We start from the raw sequence: 18,908 nt of genomic DNA, 5'->3' as shown, positions 1-18,908 counted from the left end.
TTGGAATTGGAAACAGAAAGTAAAGGGAATGGCCAAGGTTTTAACAACAAAAAGTTGCAGACTATTAATAAGATGATAAAAAGAAGTCTCACATTAGAATTGCCAGTGTGATAGCACATCTGAGGAGTAAAACAGGTGTATGGTTTGGAATGAAGTTATTGTGGTCTAGGACTACATAATCTTGCATTTTGGGGAAGCAGTTTGAGAAAAATCTACTGAATTATGTTGAGTAACTTACATTCAGGCCATTGATTTATTTGTATAATCTTTTTCTGTTTCAAGTATTCACATATATTTTTTAATCTCTGGGACTCCCATGGTTACTGGGAGGGACCAGGGTCCAGGAGGCAAAGAGAAGGGGGGCAGAGTCAGCAACAATGACTCATAAAACCAGAAGGCATTCGATATGGGTATGAATAGCCCTCGCTCGCCGCAACTAGAGGAAGCCCGTGTGCAGCAACGAAGACCCAATGCAGCCCAAAATAAATAAATAAATAAATTTATTTATTAAAAAAATTAAAAAATAAAAAAAAGTTTTTGAGAATAAGTGTTTTCCTTTCTTGCCGATAAACACTTAGGAGTGGAAGTGCTGGGTCATGGTTTATATACGATACTGCTATGGTTTATATATGATACTGTGTTCCCAAGTGGATATACCATCTTACTCTCTCCATACACCAGTAATGTATAACAGTTCAAATTGCTTCACATCTTCACCAATGCCTGGTATTGTCAGTCTTGAATTTTAGCTCTTCTGGTGGGTGCGAAGTGGTACCTTACACCAGTTTTAATATATAATGCTCTAATTACTAATGAGATTGAGATATTTTTCCTGTGCTTATGCACATTTGAATATCTTCTTTTATGAAGTGTTTGTTCAATGTTTATTTATTTTTTGGTCAGTTGTCTTTTTAATATTGAGTGGTAAGCTTTCTTCATAAATTCCAAATACAAATGTTTGACTAAGTATATGTTTTGCAAATATTTTCTCCCATTGTGTGGTTTCATTTCCTTAATGGCATTTCTTGAAGAGCAGAAGTTTTAAATTTTGATGAAGTCCAATTTATTTTCTTTTTGCGGTTATTATTTTTTGTGCCACCATTTTTTGTGTATATAGGAAATTTTTGCCTACCTGAAAGGTATAAGGATATTCTTTCATTTTTTTTCTAGAAAGCTTTATAGGTTCAATTTTTAATTTTTTGTATGATATGAGGTGGGAGTTGAGATTCATTTTTTAAAGGAAATTATTACAGATCTATTTTTATTAAAGGTATAATCACATTGAAATTGGAATATTGAAAAGGTAAAAAAGTTACCCTCAGTTTCAATACCTTAACACAGCAACTTATAATGTTAAGTCATTTAGCTGAAATCTTTCTTCCCCCAACTTCTCATTTTAAAAAATACATATTTATATATGTATATTATATATATTTTATATATAGTATATGTTTATATACTATATACAGAGTATATAAAAATATATGTATATGCTTAGAAAAAGTCTGTCATAATAATAACAAAAAAATAATTTCTATCAATCGGGCACTCACCATGTGCCAGTGAACACTTTACATGCATTATTGTATTTGAGCCTCACAACCATCCTTTGGGGTAAATACCATTATTATTCTCATTTTACAGACAAAAAAAGAGGCACAGAAAAACTAAGTAACTTGCTTACCATTACATAAATAATGATACAGAGCTGAAATTTGAACCCAGGCAATCTTGTTCCGGCCTACAATACTCTCACTAAGTATGAGATGTCATTTTTTATTAGCAAAGTTTTATTGGTCCAGTTGTTCCGACCACTTCAAATTCATTTTTTTTAATGGAATGAATGGAATATATTAGATAAAATAAAGCCCAGAGAATTCACCAGTGTGTTGTTCCTCAGGTTCTCCTGTCTCATTTTGATATTTTTAGCTGTACTTAGTGGGAGAAATAGGGAGAAGTGTGAATTACCTTGGTGTCTTTGTCAAGAATCAATTATGTATTTGTGAGAGCCTATTTCTGGATTCCATCCTATTTCACAGACCTAGTCAAGTCTACTTATGTCAACTCAATACTGCCTTAATTACTGTACTTTTATAGTAAGTCTTGAACTCAGGCAATGTGAGTTCTCTAACTTCATTGTTTGAATTTCCGAATATATTTTTGAATGTGTCTCAGTTTCAACAAGAATGTCTGCTAGGATTTTGGTAGAGATGGTGTTGATTCTAGTTCTATTGAGCGATTTTGCCGTGAAGGTTAATTTCAGCAGCTCTGGATTTGGCCTGAGATATTCTGCTCAAGTACCTGCACTGTACTGACCTCTGGTTAAGGCATGAAACATACTGATTAATAATTTTGCTTTGTAGTCATGAGTTCAAGGAATTTCAGAGTTGCATGTACCAGCTTTTCAGCATTATTTATTGATAATAGTGAGCTAGATTACTTGCATCTCATCTCAGTGAGACCCTGGGAGGGCTCCACTGCTGGGCTGGTTACATTGCACAAATGCCTATGTGACCAGCAGGATATAAGAAGGCACAGCTGAGATTCCATTTCAGACTCCCTGAAGTATTCCCTAAACATTTTGGTGGTTTCTGATCCAAGAGAGAAAATGTGTTTCCCTGTGAACCTTACAGAGGGAGGACAATTTCAGTTTGCACGTGACCTCTCTAGAATACTTAAAGTGGCTGAAAGCCCCTTAAAATGGATGTTATAATATATTCTTCTCCTGCAGTAAGCTGTAGATTTATAAGCTTTGCCATTTTGAGTCCTGTGCGTCTTCTTTGACAACCAAACCCTGTTTAACTGCCACTGGTTGTGCAGAGATAATTGATATCTTAACAATATTGTCTCCCAATCCATTAACATAGTTTTTCTCCTCACTTATTTAAGCCTTCTTTAATTTCTCTCTATTTTTTAAATAGTATTTAGTGTAGAGGTCTTGCACATTAATTAAAATTGTTAAATATTTTGTTTTTTGTAGCTATTTTAAACATTATTATTTCATAAATTTTGATTGCCAGTTTATAGAAATTGAATTTTTTTACTGACTTGCTATTATATTTTTATACTGATCTGGTGTCCTACAATCATGTTAAATTTAAAATTAATTACAATAATTTTATAGATTTCTTAGGCCTTTCTACATAAACAATCATATTGTCTTGGATTAGGGGCAGTTTTCTTCTTTCTTTATAAAATCATTATGCATATTTCTTTTTCTTGCTTTCTTGCATTGCTAAGACCTCCATTACAATGTTGAAAAGAAGGGGTAAAAGCAGAACACGTTCTTGATGTGTTCCTGATTTTAGGGAAAACAAATTTATTGATTTATCGTTACAGAAATTAGCTAAAAGTTTTGCATAGATATCCTTTATCAAATTGAGGCAATTTCCATCTATTCCTAGTTTGCTGAGATTTTTATTGTGTATGCTGAATTTTATCAGTTGCTTTTTCTGTAATTATTGAAAGGATCATAATATTTTTCTCTTTAATTGTGCTAATGTGGTGAGTTGCATTGATTAATTTTCAAATATTTATCTAATATTATTCCTGGCATAAAGTTTTTCAGTTCTTGGAGATGATCTTCCTGTAGACAACCAACAATTAAACTGAGGAAGGAAAATAAATATATATATATTTTTTATTGGAGTATAATTGCTTTACAGAGTTGTGTTAGTTTCGCTGTACAGTGAAGTGAATCAGTTATACGTATACATATATCCCCCCCCTTGGACCTCCCTCCCCCACCATCCCGCCCATCTAGGTAATCACAGAACACAGAGCTGAGCTCCCTGTGCTGTACAGAAGGTTCCCACTAGCTATCTGTTTTACACAGGGTGGTGTATATATGTCGGACCTAATCTCCCAATTCATCCCACCCTCCCCTTCCCCCACTGTTTTTTAATTAATTGTTTTTTCAGGAAAAGTGGCATATCGGCTGGTGAGCGGGTTGGAAGACAAGAGCCTAAGTGTTCACAGGCTGGAGAATTGGATTTAGCAAAGTGTGGGTAAGTCTAGAAATGCTCTAGACTTGGAGTACTGACTTGGGAAACAATGACAGACCAAGTGTATGTGATCTAAGAGAATGTAACCTTTGAGCATATGATACCAATGGGCAAATGGTCCTCAAGGAATTCTCCAAGAAATGGACAAAAAACTGTTAAATTGTGCCATGCAAGTGCTAAAAATTGACAGGAGAAGGAAAGGATAGTAGTAGCTTGTTCATATTTCAGTTCAAATTTTTTTGACATTTTAAGTAGAGCTGCCCTCCCTTGGACTTTTAAAACTCTGGGATTCTTCTACAATTCCTGGAAGTTCTCAAGAGGGAGACTGTACTTTCTGCAAACAGGGAAGTGGACTTATATAGTAGTCATGAGCAGAGACTCAGAATTAGAACTTCTGGGTTCAAATCATTGGTTTACCACTCACCAGCTGTCTCTCTGACATGTTTCTAAGATTCTCTGTCACTCAATCCTTGGTGAGGATTATGATGATGATGATGGGAACAACAGCTATAAATAGGATCCACTCCTTGGAGTTACTCTGAAGACACATTTAATATGATGACCAGTACCCAGTATGTATTATAGAAGTAGTCAATGAATATTTGCTACAATTAGGAAGATATGTAACCACTATGTAGACACACAAGAGCAGGGATTCTTGTATGTTTTGTTTACTGGTGGATCTGCAGTACCTAGAATAGTGCCTGGATAGAAGTGCCCCATGAAAAATATATTGATTGAATTAATATAACGTTATTTGCATCTAGAACTGATGAGTTGCATGTTACTGGTAGGAATGAGTCCCATAATCTAGCAATTTAATGGATTGGCCTTTGCTGAGGCAATAGCCTACTGAACCAGACAGATGGTTGAGGTGAATGCCAGTACTTGTCCTCCTGCAGGTGTTTTCCAACTGACAAATCTCATGCTTTGGTTCAATGTGATTCTGCATAGAGAAACAATATAAATTGTAATACAAACTGAACACTTTTGAGAATAAAGGGGTTGCTAATAATGACACCAGGATAACAAGTATAAAGTGGGACTGTCTGGGACAAACCAGGACATATGGCCACCCTAATTTAGCATCCTTACTACCGCTGACTGGATTAAGGATTGGTAGAATTCCCAAAAGCAGTAGTCTATTGAGTGGGCAGCAGCCCTGCTGTGGCCCTCCGTGCATTAGATGGAGACTGTCTAAAGCAATAACATTCTCTCACTTGGGCATTTTTAATGCAAAATAGCATAAGAGTCAAGTAGTGATAAGAGAAGTTGCAAGAGGCAATGCAGAGAATAGCTGAGTCACCTAAAAGCAGAGCACTGCTGTAGAGGGCGTAAAGAGCCAACCAGATCTCTGCAGGTGTTGCTTAGTCTGGAGAGATACCCGTGCTGGTTGGTCTTTTCTCAGGTTCACTTCAGATTTTTTCATGGCTTCAGCTCTCTGGTGACTGGGATTTTTTTCTGCTCTTGCTTACTTCCCTGACAATCCATATAATGAACTTCCATTATTTGAGAGGAACTGAATATACCTTTGTTCCTGAAAAAGCCTAACTCACATATACAGAATAACAGTTATTTGTATTTTCTCCAGCATGACTTGCTTTCCTTTAGTGCTCCGTTCTCCTTTGTTGTTAGCCCATCACTCCCTGTAGCCACAATACTGAGATGATCTCTAACCCCTGTCAACCTTGGAATCACTATAGGCTAGTGGATTAATTGATAAATAATTCATTAATATTATCTGTGTTATATTTAACCATGGGTTAAATGAGCTTTGGGACTTGCCCAGGAGTCTTACCAACATTTTAATATTATTTCCATGAGAAAAAAGCATTTCAAATTCCAGCCAAGAGTGCCAAGGCATTATTTTAGAAACTAAAATTCAGGACAGATGGTTTGATAAGTATGAGTGCATTTACGAGGACAATAGGGCAGAATATTTGAAACTGTGACTCTCCAGGAAAGGCAGAGCTAAATGGGAACCATAAATATCAGAGGCACAGGGCTGTGTTCCAAGTCATCATAATAGGGGTATTATGGTAGAAAATATAATTAAAGACTAACTAAATTACACTAATGTCAAATGGGCCAGAAAAGAAAATATGCATGTGTCAGCGATAAGGGGTGGTTAGAGGAGAGCAGAATTCTCCAGAAAGGGGAGGAGAGTTCTGGGAGTCTGGAGGGAAGGGAGGGAGAGCTGCAGGTCTTGGGAAATTGGTAGTGGGGAGTCATAGCATCTTGTACCTCATGATAGGTTTTTAGCAGTAACAGCCAGGTTTGTTGGTTGTCCCAGGGCATCAGGAGTCCTTGTATTCCTGAGATCTCCCTCCTTTCTCCATCCTTCCTATAGTTATCACAGAAGGATTAAATTTGATTTAGTAATTGCTGAAGCCTGAAATTACTTCAATAGGGGAAAAATATAAGTATTCTGACACAAAATGCAAATTTATAAACATATCAATTAAACTCTCTTTTGCAATAAAAAGCAGTTAATCTCAGATCAGCAAATGTGAGCCATTAATAAGAGGGACTTTTCTGTTTTATAAAGTGGAATGGAGGCAGGCCAGATCAAGGCCACTGAGAGGCTTAGGGCAAGGTAGACTGGGATCCAAGTTTAACAGGGCTCTGAAAACAGAGGTGTAAAAAGAAAATTTCCAAACTTCACAACATATGACCTGTCCTTCACCATTTGGTGTACAAACAGAATCTGCACTGAGAGGAATTTTAGGTTAACTCTGCAATATATTTATGCATATGACTAAGAAGTGTGATGATGAAACATATGATGCTGTCAACATCATTTCATGTGATTTAATGGCTTTACCTTTTTAAACTCAATTAACTTTTTTATATAAGAGGGTCATTTCAGAAGTTTCGATAATCCATTCTGTTTATGTCTTCCACACTTGTTCTCTAAGCAAAAAAAAACTGAAGTAAAATAAAATTAAAAAGTGGAACTTCTACGCTGAAATCTTCTTTGAAGTTCTGACTAAAACCACGTCTATTAGTCCTGAAGCCATTGTAACAAAGCTGCCATTTTTCACATGCTTATTTAAGAAGAGGAAAGGTCATTTACTCTATGAAATTTTGGTCTGAATCTGTTTTAAAGATTCATATCTATTCCATCCTAATCATTTGAATACATGTAAAACTATTAAAATATTTGAAAAGTTTATTTTTCTGAAAAGCCTTTAAAAATATTCAACAGTCCAACAAAGGTCAAATGCATCAAGATGTGCAATTTTAAAGTTAGAGGGCAGTAATTAGAAACATTATACACATTACAGTAGTAATGAACTGAGAGCATTTTAGACTCCTGTAAGTTTACTTATCATTTAAACATAGAGAATACCACACAGTGTCCTGTTTCTTTGATTCTTTGTTTTCTAATTTCCTTCCATTTTATTGGCATATAGTTGCTTGTAGTAATCTCTCATGATCCTTTGTATTTCTGCACTGTCAGTTGTTACATCTCCTTTTTCATTTCTAAATCTATTGATTTCAGTCTTCTCCCTTTTTTTTCTTGATGAGTCTGGCTAATGGTTTATTAATTTTGTTTATCTTCTCAAAGAACCAGCTTTTAGTTTTATTGATCTTTGCTATTGTTTCCTTCATTTCTTTTTCATTTATTTCTGATCTGATCGTTATGATTTCTTTCCTTCTGCTAACTTTGGGGTTTTTTTGTTCTTCTTTCTCTAGTTGCTTTAGGTGTAAGGTTATGTTGTTTATTTGAGATGTTTCTTGTTTCTTGAAGTAGGATTGTATTGCTATAAACTTCCCTCTTAGAACTGCTTTTGCTGCATCCCATAGGTTTTGGGTCATTGTGTTTTCATTGTCATTTGTCTCTAGGTATTTTTTGATTTCCTCTTTTATTTCTTCAGTGATCTCTTGGTTTTTAAGTAGTGTATTATTTAGCCTCCATGTGTTTGTATTTTTTCCAGATTTTTTTCCTGTAATTGATATCTCATAGTGTTGTGGTTGGAAAAGATACTTGATACGATTTTAATTTTCTTAAATTTACCAAGGTTTGATTTGTGACCCAAGATGTGATCTATCCTGGAAAATGTTCCATGAGTACTTGAGAAGAAAGTGTATTCTTTTTTTTTTAGATGGAATGTCCTATAAATATCAATTAAGTCCATCTTGTTTAATGTATCATTTAAAGCTTGTGTTTCCTTATTTATTTTCATTTTGGATGATCTGTCCATTGGTGAAAGTGGGGTGTTAAAGTCCCCTACTATGATCGTGTTACTGTTGATTTCCCCTTTTATGGCTGTTAGCATTTGCCTTATGTATTGAGGTGCTCCTATGTTGGGTGCATGAAATTTAAAACTGTTATATATTCTTCTTAGATTGATCCCTTGATCATTATGTAGTGTCCTTCTTTGTCTCTTGTAATAGTCTTTATTTTAAAGTCATTTTGTCTGCTACTCCAGCTTTCTTTTGATTTCCATTTGCATGGAATATCTTTTTCCATCCTCTCACTTTCAGTCTGTATGTGTCCCTACATCTGAAGTGGGTCTCTTATAGACAGCATATATATGGGTCTTGTTTTTGTATCCATTCAGCCAGTCTGTGTGTTTTGGTTGAAGCACTTAATCCATTTACATTTAAGGTAGTTATCGATATGTATGTTCCTGGTACCATTTTCTTAATTGTTTTGTGTTTGTTATTGTAGGTCTTTTCCTTCTCTTGTGTTTCCTGCCTAGAGAAGTTCCTTTAGCATTTGTTGTAGAGCTGGTTTGGTGGTGCTGAATTCTCTTAGCTTTTGCTTGTCTGTAAAGGTTTTAATTTCTCCATCAAATCTGAATGAGATCCTTGCTGGGTAGAGTAATCTTGGTTGTAGGTTTTTCCCTTTCATCACTTTAAATATGTCCTGCCACTCCCTTCTGGCTTGCAGAGTTTCTTCTGAAAGATCAGCTGTTAACCTTATGGGGATTCCCTTGTATGTTATTTGTTGCTTTTTCCTTGCTGCTTTTACTATTTTTTCTTTGTATTTAATTTTTGATAGTTTCATTAGTATGTGCCTTGGCGTGTTTCTCCTTGGATTTATCCTGTATGGGACTCTCTGTGCTTCCAGGACTTGATTAACTATTTCCTTTCCCATATTAGGGACGTTTTCAACTATAATCTCTTCAAATATTTTCTCAGTCCCTTTCTTTTTCTTTTCTTCTTCTGGGACCCCTATAATTCGAATGTTGGTGTGTTTAATGCTGTCCCAGACGTCTCTGAGATGGTCCTCAATTATTTTCATTCTTTTGTCTTTATTTTGCTCTGTGGTAGTTATTTCCACTATTTTACCTTCCTGGTCACTTTTCCGTTCTTCTGCCTCAGTTATTCTGCTATTGATTCCTTCTAGAGAATTTTTAATTTCATTTATTGTGTTGTTCATCATTGTTTGTTTGCTCTTTAGTTCTTCTAGGTCCTTGTTAAACGTTTCTTGTGTTTTCTCCATTCTATTTCCAAGATTTTGGATCATCTTTACTATCATTATTCTGAATTCTTTTTCAGGTAGACTGCCTATTTCCTCTTCATTTGTTAGGTATGGTGGGGTTTTGCCTTGCTCCTTCATCTGCTGTGTGTTTCTCTGTCTTCTCATTTTGCTTAACTTACTGTGTTTGGGGTCTGCTTTTCACAGGCTGCAGGTTTGTACTTCCCATTGTATTTGTTGTCTGCCTCCAGTGGCTAAGGTTGGTTCAGTGGGTTGTGTAGGCTTCCTGGTGGAGGGGACTGGTGCCTGTGTTCTGGTGGGTGAGCCTGGATCTTGTCTTTCTGGTGGAAGGACCATGTCTGGTGGCGTGTTTTGGGGTGTCTGTGACCTTATTATGATTTTAGGCAGCATCTCTGCTAATGGGTGGCATTATGTTCCTGTCTTGCTAGTTGTTTGGCATAGGGTGTCCAACACTGTAGCTTGCTGGTTGTTGAGTGGAGCTGGGTCTTAGCTTTGAGATGGAGATCTCTGGGAGAGCTTTCACCATTTGATGTTATGTGGAGCTGGGAGGTCTCTGGTGGACCAATATCCTGAATTTGGCTCTCCCACCTTGGTGCATAGGCCTGACACCTGGCTGGAGCACCAAGACTCTGTCAGCCACACAGCTCAGAAGAAAAGGGAGAAAAAAAGAAAGAAAGAAAGAAAAAATACAATAAAATAAGGTTATTAAAAATATAACATAAAAAAAATTAGTAAATATTAAACAAATTAAAAAGTAATTTAAAAAAAAGAAAGAAAGAAAGAAGGGAGTAACCAAACCCAAAAACAAATCCACCAATGATTACAAGCAGCAAAAACTATACTTAAAAAAAAAAAAAGAAACCGACAGACAGAACCCTAGGACAAATGGTAAAAGCAAAGCTATGCAGACAAAATCACACAAAGTCCACCGCCTCAAGTTTGGGATGATTTGTTGCCTATTCAAGTATTCCAGAGATGCAGGGTACTTCAAGTTGATTGCGGAGATTTAATCTGCTGCTCCTGAGGCTGCTGGGAGAAATTTCCCTTTCTCTTCTTTGTTCATACAGCTCCTGGGGTTCAGCTTTGGATTTGGCCCCGCCTTTGTACGTAGTTCGCCTGTGGGCATCTGTTCTTCACTCAGACAGGACAGGGTTAAAGTAGCAGCTGATTTGGGGGCTCTGGCTCACTCAGGCTGGGAGGAGGGAGGGGTCCGGATGCGGGGCGAGCCTACGGCAGCAGGGGCCAGTGTGACGTTGCAACAGCCTGAGGTGCGCTGTGCGTTCTCCCAGGGAAGTTGTCCCTAGATCATGAGACCCTGGCAGTGGTGGGCTGCACAGGCTCCCAGGAGGGGCTGTGTGGAGAGTGACCTGTGCTCGCACACAGGCTTCTTGGTGTCTGCAGCAGCAGCCTTAGCATCGCATGCCCGTCTCGCGTGTCTGCGCTGATAGCCGCGGCTCGCGTTTGTCTCTGGAGCCCGTTTAGGCGGTGCTCTGAATCCCCTCTCCTCGTGCACCCCCAAAACGATGGTCTCTTGCCTCTTAGGTAAGAGACTCAGTCTTAGGTCCAGACTTTTTCCCGGACTCCCTCCCGGCTAGCTGTGGCGCACTAGCCCCTTCAGGCTGTGTTCACGCCGCCAACCCCAGTCCTCTCCCTGGGATCCAACCACTGAAGCCCGAGCCTCAGCTTCCAGCCCCCGCCTGCCCCGGCGGGTGAGCAGACAAGCCTCTCGGGCTGGTGAGTGCTGGTCGGCACCGACCCTCTGTGCAGGCATCCCTCTGCTTTGCCCCCTGCACCCGTTGCTGAGCTCTCTTCCATGGCTCCGAAGCTTCCCTCTCCCTGCCACCCCTGTCTCTGCCAGTGAAGGGCCTTCCTAGTGTGTGGAAACTTTTCCTCCTTCACAGCTCCCTCCCACTGGTGCAGGTCCCGTCCCTATTCTTTTGTCTCTGTTATTTCTTTTTCCTTTTGCCCTACCCAGGTACATGGGGAGTTTCTTGCCTTTTGGGAAGTCTGAGGTCTTCTGCCAGCCTTCAGTAGGTGTTCTGTAGGAGTTGTTCCACATGTGGATGTATTTCTGATGTATTTGTGGGGAGGAAGGTGATCTCCACATCTTACTCCTCCACCATCTTGAAGGTCACCCACAGTTTGCTTTTTGACATCCATCTTAGCTTTTTTTTTTTTTTTTAGATCTGTCTCCTCAGGCAAGGGCAACAAAGCCAAAAATAAACCAATGGTATGACATCAAACTAAAAAGCTTTTGTACAGTAAAGGCAAACCATCAACAAAATGAAAAGGCAACCTACTGAATGAGAGAAGATATTTGCAAATGATATATCCGATAAGGGGTTAATTTCCAAAATATGTAAAGAACTCCTACAACTCAATACTAAAAAATAAAAACAGTTTGTAAAAAATGGGCAGAGGACCTTAATGGACATTTTTCCAAGGAAGACATACAGATGGCCAACAGACACATGAAAAGATGTTCAACATCACTAATCATCTGAGAAAAGCAAATCAAAAACACAATAAGTTATCACCTCACACTTGTCAGAATGGCTATTATCAAAAAGATGACAAAAAACAAGTACTGGCAAGGATGTGGAGAAAAGGGAATGCTTGTGCACTGTTGGTGGGAATATAAATTTGTACAGCCACTATGAAAAGCAGTGTGAAAATTCCTCAAAAAATTAAAAACAGGACTACCATATGATCCAGTAATTTTACTTCTGGGTATTTATCCAGAGGAAAAATAAAATATTAATTCAAACAGATATATGTACCCCTATGTTCATTGCAGCATTATTTACAATAGCAAAGATATGGAAGTAATGTAAGTGCTAGATTGATAGATAAATGGATAAAGCAGATGTGGTACATATATATACATACATATATATGTGTATATATATATATATATACAATAGAATAATAGCCACAAAGTGAATGAAATTGTGCCATTTACAACAACATGGATAGACCTGTAAGGTGTTTATGTATACTAAGTGAAATAAGTCAGACAGAGAAAGACAAATACTGTATGATTTTGTTTATACATGTAATCTGAAAAAACCCCAAAACAATAAAGAAAACAAAGCAGAAACTGACTCATAGATACAGAGAACAAATTGGTGGTTGCCAGAGGGGAGCATGTGAGGAGTTGGGAGAAATAGGTGAAGGGGATTAAAAAGTACAAACTTCCAGTTATAAAACAAATAATTCACAAGGACATGATGTAGAGCATAGGGAATATTGTCAATAATATTGAAATCACTGTGCCTAGTGACAGATGATTACTAGAATTATTGAGAGGATTAATTCATAATGCATATAAATGTCCAATCATTGTGTTATACACTTGCAACTGACAATATTGTATGTCAACTCTATGTCAATAAAAAATAAAAAGTAAAACAAACTAAAAGCAAAAAACAAAACATCAAAATCAGGAAAGAAAACATGATTACCTTAAAATTTTATTTTATTTGTTTTTTCAAACTATCTGAATTCAGGAAGTTTCCTACCCCTTTCCAGGCATTGGTATCCCCATATGCGAAATGAGAATACAAACTTGAAGATTTTGAAGGACCTATCCAGAGTTTCTGACCCATCCCTTTCTCCCTTCTTCAGGCTTCCCTGAAAACAGACAGTGGCGTAAGTCCTTCAACTAAGGGTCTGAGTCTTCTCCTTGATCCCATCCCCTCACTCTTCTTTCCTTGTAATCTTCTGTGATACATTCTTCCTTCATCTTCCTCTCCCCATGTACTTGCAGCTAAAAGCCCCCAGGATATAATGTATGCCTAGCCGATCTGTAGGACCCATTAGTAGAAGCCACCTCACTCTCTTCTTCATAAACAGTAAACTTTTTTGTTAAGTTCAATTGATATGCAGACCTGGTTGAACTGTGAACTTAGAGCTTGTGCCTACCTGACTCCACACTTAACTCTTCTGAAGTTACCCTGGGATGAAGTTCATGAAACCCTGTTGCTCCATCTCTGATTAATCAAAGACTAGAAACTGAAGACCTAACATGCACATAAAATGTATTCTGCAAATGAATGGAAAACACACAGCCAATCACACAAACCTCATAGTTTCCCAAACTTTTTAAACAGTTGTTGCCATAATTAATTTGCTGTTCATTAATAAATTAATTAACATATAAAAACAAACTAGAACTCTTACTGAGGTCTTCTATATCCACGTAGGTGACAGGAGCCTGATTTTTTAAATTTCAATACTAGGTCAATACTGACTAAAATCGGAGTGATGCTTGAAAATAAATGGGAACGGCTAATGTCTGAGCAAGTATAAGTTACGTCTGAATGAGTGCACGTATTTTGAGGTGTCAGTAAATGTTTAACTTAGGAATCTAATCCAGTCTATTTACATTATCCCTCCATTCTTGGTCTTGGAATAATTCTCTCATACTGGGTTACATACGGAAATAATGTGGTGAAATTTAGGAGCTGGTGATACCGCCTAGCAAGAGAGTGAAGGGGAGAGCCCCGAGAATCACCAACACTTAGCATGAGAAAGCGAGAAGGACAATCCCACTAAGTACACAAGCAAGGAACGGCCTGAGAAATAGAAGAAAATTCAGGAACATGTGGCTTCACAGAACCAGGAGAGGAGGACCAAGAGGACAGACCAAACTTATTAGATTTGTCTAACGTGTATCCGTGAGAGTTATTTTAATGATGTGGTTGGAGCAGAGCCACTTTGCAGTGAGGGGAGGATGGAGCAGGAAGTGAGGGAGCCAAGCCAGAGGGTGCAGATGGCTGTTGAGAGGTCTGCCTTCTTTACTACATTGTGTGCTCCTCCTGAGCAGGGACCTCACTTGATTCTTCTCCACAGCCTCCACATCCAAATCGGGCCCTGGCACAAAGAAGGTCTGAGGGCCACTTGGGAGGAAAGCTTCTTTTCCATATGTGGTGTTTCCTTCCATAGAGAAAGACATCAAATATTGTAACACCCCTGGCCTGTGTCTGTCCTTTTAAAAGCTTCCATTCCTTAGGAGTGGAGGGGGTTTAGGAGAAGAACCTGGTCATATGCAGCTTAGATCCTTTCTCCTCTCTTCTCTCTCCTCTCCTCCTTCTCCTCCTCCTCTTCCTGCCCCTCTTTCCTCTCTCGCCCACCTCATCCCTCTCTCTCTCTCTCTCTCTCTCTCTTTCCCTGTTTCTCTTCCCTTTTCTATGCTGTAAGTTTTATGGGCTGCTAGTTTGAGGAATGCAGGAGGCTACCCTGACCCAGCTCCATCTGGCAAGTAACATAGCATTTCTAGGAGAATTTATAACTTCAGCAGGGCATACAAATTTTTGTCTTCATCTACTGAAAATAAGAGACAATCTATAACAATTTCCTAAAAGCTTTTGTAAAAAGTTGAGTGAGATTTCCTATACTTGAAATTTTCAAGAATACTTTTTTGAAAAAGCATTATGATGAAGTCTGTTATTTTGAAGTTTAAATGAGAATATTTGGAATGTCTCATTTTTCTCTCATATTCATACCCCCTATATTCTTTACTTTGTATGATTTAAGGGATTTATTATGGTTACACCAGTGCATGATCGTAGAGGATTTTTTCCTTTGAGAAAATTTTGAGGGGGCAAGCAGGTAGTCCACTCTGAATTTTTCCTCAAAAGATGTCAATAATTCTCTGATAGGAATTTTTCTTGAAGTTCTTAGAACATAAATTGAATTAAACAACTAAATATCAAATTCAGTTATGTTATTTTGTGTTAAAAATACTAGCACAACAAACAAGTTTACAAATATTAACATTAGATATAATGTAATCTTCATTTTTCTGCTTTGTATTATTTAAATTTTCATACATATTTTTGGGCTCAAAAGAATATAATAATTTTTAAAGTTGTCTAGCTAGTGAATTCAATATTTGTATTAACTGTCAATCTATTTCACAATTTAACTATTGTTTTATACATAAAATTAACAGCTTTCATAGTCAGTTGATTATTGGAGCAGATCTCTCATCCAAACATAAATATGACTATATTTCAACTGACTGATTGAATTTCAAAAGTTTGAGGCTTATAAGGAAATTTTTTACTTCAAGTTACATCCAGAATGCTTCTTATTGAAAAGTGAATGTGAAAATATGATGGACAAGTCCAAATAAGATGGACACTTTATCTTAGCAAAGTTATGTTGATTAGTTATGATGGAAACCTATGTGATCCCCAATCATGCATAAACATGATTTGTGTTTTGTCTTTTTTCTTTTTCCTTAATTATACCGGGGGTGGAGGGGGTTATCAATTTTGTTGATCTTTTCAAATAACAAAGTTTTGACTATGCTAATTTTCTCTATTGTTTGCCTATTTTCTGGTTCATCGTTTTCTGCTTACTTTGGGTTTTCTTTGCACTTCTTTTTCCAGCTTTTTAAGGTGGAACTTAAGCTCATTGATTTTGCACCTTTTACTTTTCTATTATAAGCATTAAAAACTACATTTCTTTGTAAGTACTTCTCTAGCTCTACCCTTAAATCTTAATATTAATTAAATAAACATTAATATTTAATATGAAAGTTATATTGTTTTCCTTTCAAATTTTAGTTTTTTTCTAGATGTCTTATTGTTATTTATTCCTAATTTGATTCCATTTTGGTCAGAGAATACATGCTGTGTGATTTCAGTTCTTTTAAGTTTATTGACACTTGTTTTTGCCCCAGAAAATTTTCTATCTTGTTTAACATACTATGTGAACTTAAAAAGAAAATGTATTCTGCAGTTGTTGGTTGTAATGTTTTATTAAAGTCAATTAGATTAAGATGGTTGACAGTGTTGTTCAGAACTTCTACAACTCTGCTGATTTTTAAAATTGGTTCTATCAGTTGGCGAGAGAGGGGTGTTAAAACCGCCAACTATGTAGCTTTATCTATTTCTGTTTTTAATTCTGTCCATTTTTACTTCATGTACCTTGAAACTCTCTTATTAGGTACACACACATTTATGATTGTTAGGTTTTGATATGAATGACCCTTTGTCATTATTATATCATTGTGAATATCTTATCTCCTTTGGTGCTCTTTGTCTTAAGGGTTACTGTTTCTGATATTAATGTATTATATCATGTATAAAATTCATATATAACATATTATATATTAACTAACTATATAATTAAAATAATATATTATGAAATATATAACTAACAGAGCAAAAAGCAGAACAAAACAAAGCAGATTTCTATACACTTCTCAGACCTACTGAATCAGTTTATGGAGTTAGTTTTATGAATCTGTATTTAAAAAAATAAAACCGCCCTGATGATCATGATTCAACATTCAAGACAGGTATTTGATTGCTAAGGTAAATTTTTTAAAAATTGTTGGTGAATTTAAAATATAAATCCTAAAATTTTAATTCTTCAGTCAGAGGAAAAGTTGAAAAAGATAGAAATCTTTGAGTCATTTTGGGTGAGAAAACTATGCGGCATGCAATTTAAAATAATTTATCTTTTATCTCCAAATTATCTCAGAGTTAGGAAATAAGAGTGATGCAGGTTTCCAAGCAGAGTTCTTTGGAAACATTTTATAAGCTTAACGCAAGTTCAGATTTTTTAAGAACCCTGTGTTATTTACAATAATAATGATTTGCTCAATTCTTAATCTTATACTTTGTTAATTACATATTTATTAGTGATGTAGAATATCACTCTTCTAAATTGTAGAACATTCTATGTGTTAGAAACTCTGAAGTTTCAGATGGAGATGATTGAAAACAACCTTCCTGAATTTAGTTTATTTGAGCCTAAGTTTTTCCTAAGGTTTTCTTTCCTCTAGGATTCTCATTTAGGATTGATGGAAAACTGTATTTGAAAATAGGAGCAGTTCTGGAAGTCAAGATTAATAAGCTTTTTATACACACAAGTGCACATTTGCATGTGTGCCCGCACGCAGTCTGCTCACATTTGCAGGCCTTATAAAATGTGGACAGTCTCCTGTATTAGTTTCTATGCGGGAATCTAAATAAAAGAGGGTGATTAAAAGAAGTTGGTGTAGAGTCAATGTTGAAGCATCTGTGTTCTTTTCAGTTTGCTACTTTTCTGTTCACACAAGGTGCAGAGAAAAGGCCTAGAGATATCTAAAACAATAATTAGTCGCCAGAAAAGACCACAGTGTGGAAGATGCACTCCTTGAGGCAGTTGGCCTGCAGTTTCTCAGTTCCCATTCTGACTGCAGTACTATGGGAGACTCAAAAGTAGTCATCCCTGACAGCCTTCAGTCTACAAATCACTTAAGAAACCGCAAGTGGAAGACATGTAACAGTGAAACATAGTCAGTGCTTGGAGCCGGCCACGGTTCAAGCTCTTGAATAGGCACAGCATAAAGCAGCTTTAAAAATACTGCACTACTTCATAGCTCTTTGTTGATTTACAGAGTGGTATTTCCTTCAAATTTTTGCTCGTTAGCATCTCCTGTTTGTTTGTTTTTGTGTTTGTAGTAGTTTGGCATGATGAGAGCCTGTATCTGGTCTGGGGAACAGTTTTACTTTATGATTTTCTGGATTCACAACATAGAGAACAGAGGCAACCGGCAATAGTTCAGGCCAAAATAAAATACTCCCCTGAAATGTATGACCGATGCCAAAACATGATTTTCTTTATCCACTTTTTTAGGTTCAGTTATAAACTGAACCACCTAGGTGTAGGTTACAAACTGCTGGAGAGCTATAGTCACCTAAAATAACCTCATAAGTTCCAAGAAATCAGAGATGTTGCTTGAAGAGTACAGTTCTAATGCGTGTGACTTTGCAACATAACAGGATAGGGTAGGAATTGGATTTTCCATTTCCTGAAGGCAAAGTTGGCTTTTTATGTAGGCAGAGTATGCAGCTGCTTTTATATAGAGATTTGAGAAGTACTAAAATCTTTCCCCTATTACTGAAGCTGAAGTACGTATTTCATCTATCTGAATATTCACAGTTATAGTAGGAAAGAATCTTGGAAGTTTTGTAATCCTACTTTCAAGTTTTAGAATCAGAAAACTGAGATCCAAAGAGGTCAAGTAGTTTGTCCAATCTTGACTTTTTTCCAGAAGTTTAAAAAGTTACATAAAACAAATATAACAGGGAATCTATAAAACCTGGGGCAAAAATAAAAAACACAGGAAAAATGTTAATGTGCACGCTGTAATTGACTATTTAAGTATTTTCTATGTAACCCAAAATGTCTTGGAATTTTTTTAACAGTTTATGCAAAGAGGAAAATTGAATCAGAGGATTCATAGCAATTATAAGACAAAAGTAATTTATTTTGCAAAAGTACAATTAGCAGCTAATTTTAATATTCTGATCAGATAGGAATATCTCCTTGGAAGTGTATCACAAAAAGGAATGCTTGTGATGTAATAAACTAACTCCTTTATAAATCATGGAAATATATATAACTATGAATTTCAGAGACTGTTTCTTATAATTACCTTCAATATGGAT

At 36.6% G+C, this 18,908-nt stretch overlaps 1 long non-coding RNA gene across 1 annotated transcript in view; it reads left to right on the top strand.

Moving 5' to 3' along the window:
* Nucleotides 1-10,184, top strand: part of LOC309656546 — a 499,488-nt gene extending 489,304 nt beyond the window's left edge. Inside the window, exon 2 of the long non-coding RNA XR_014261438.1 lies at nucleotides 10,006-10,184. This is a non-coding gene — a long non-coding RNA (uncharacterized lncRNA). The remainder of the gene's footprint in view (nucleotides 1-10,005) is intronic.
* Nucleotides 10,185-18,908: the final 8,724 nt, after the last annotated feature.

Source organism: Balaenoptera physalus (assembly GCF_965194825.1).
Source record: "Balaenoptera physalus genome assembly, chromosome: 1".
Lineage (NCBI taxonomy): Eukaryota > Metazoa > Chordata > Mammalia > Artiodactyla > Balaenopteridae > Balaenoptera > Balaenoptera physalus.
The sequence above is the reverse complement of the archived record's forward strand: the minus strand, read 5'-3'. Positions and strand labels throughout refer to the sequence as shown.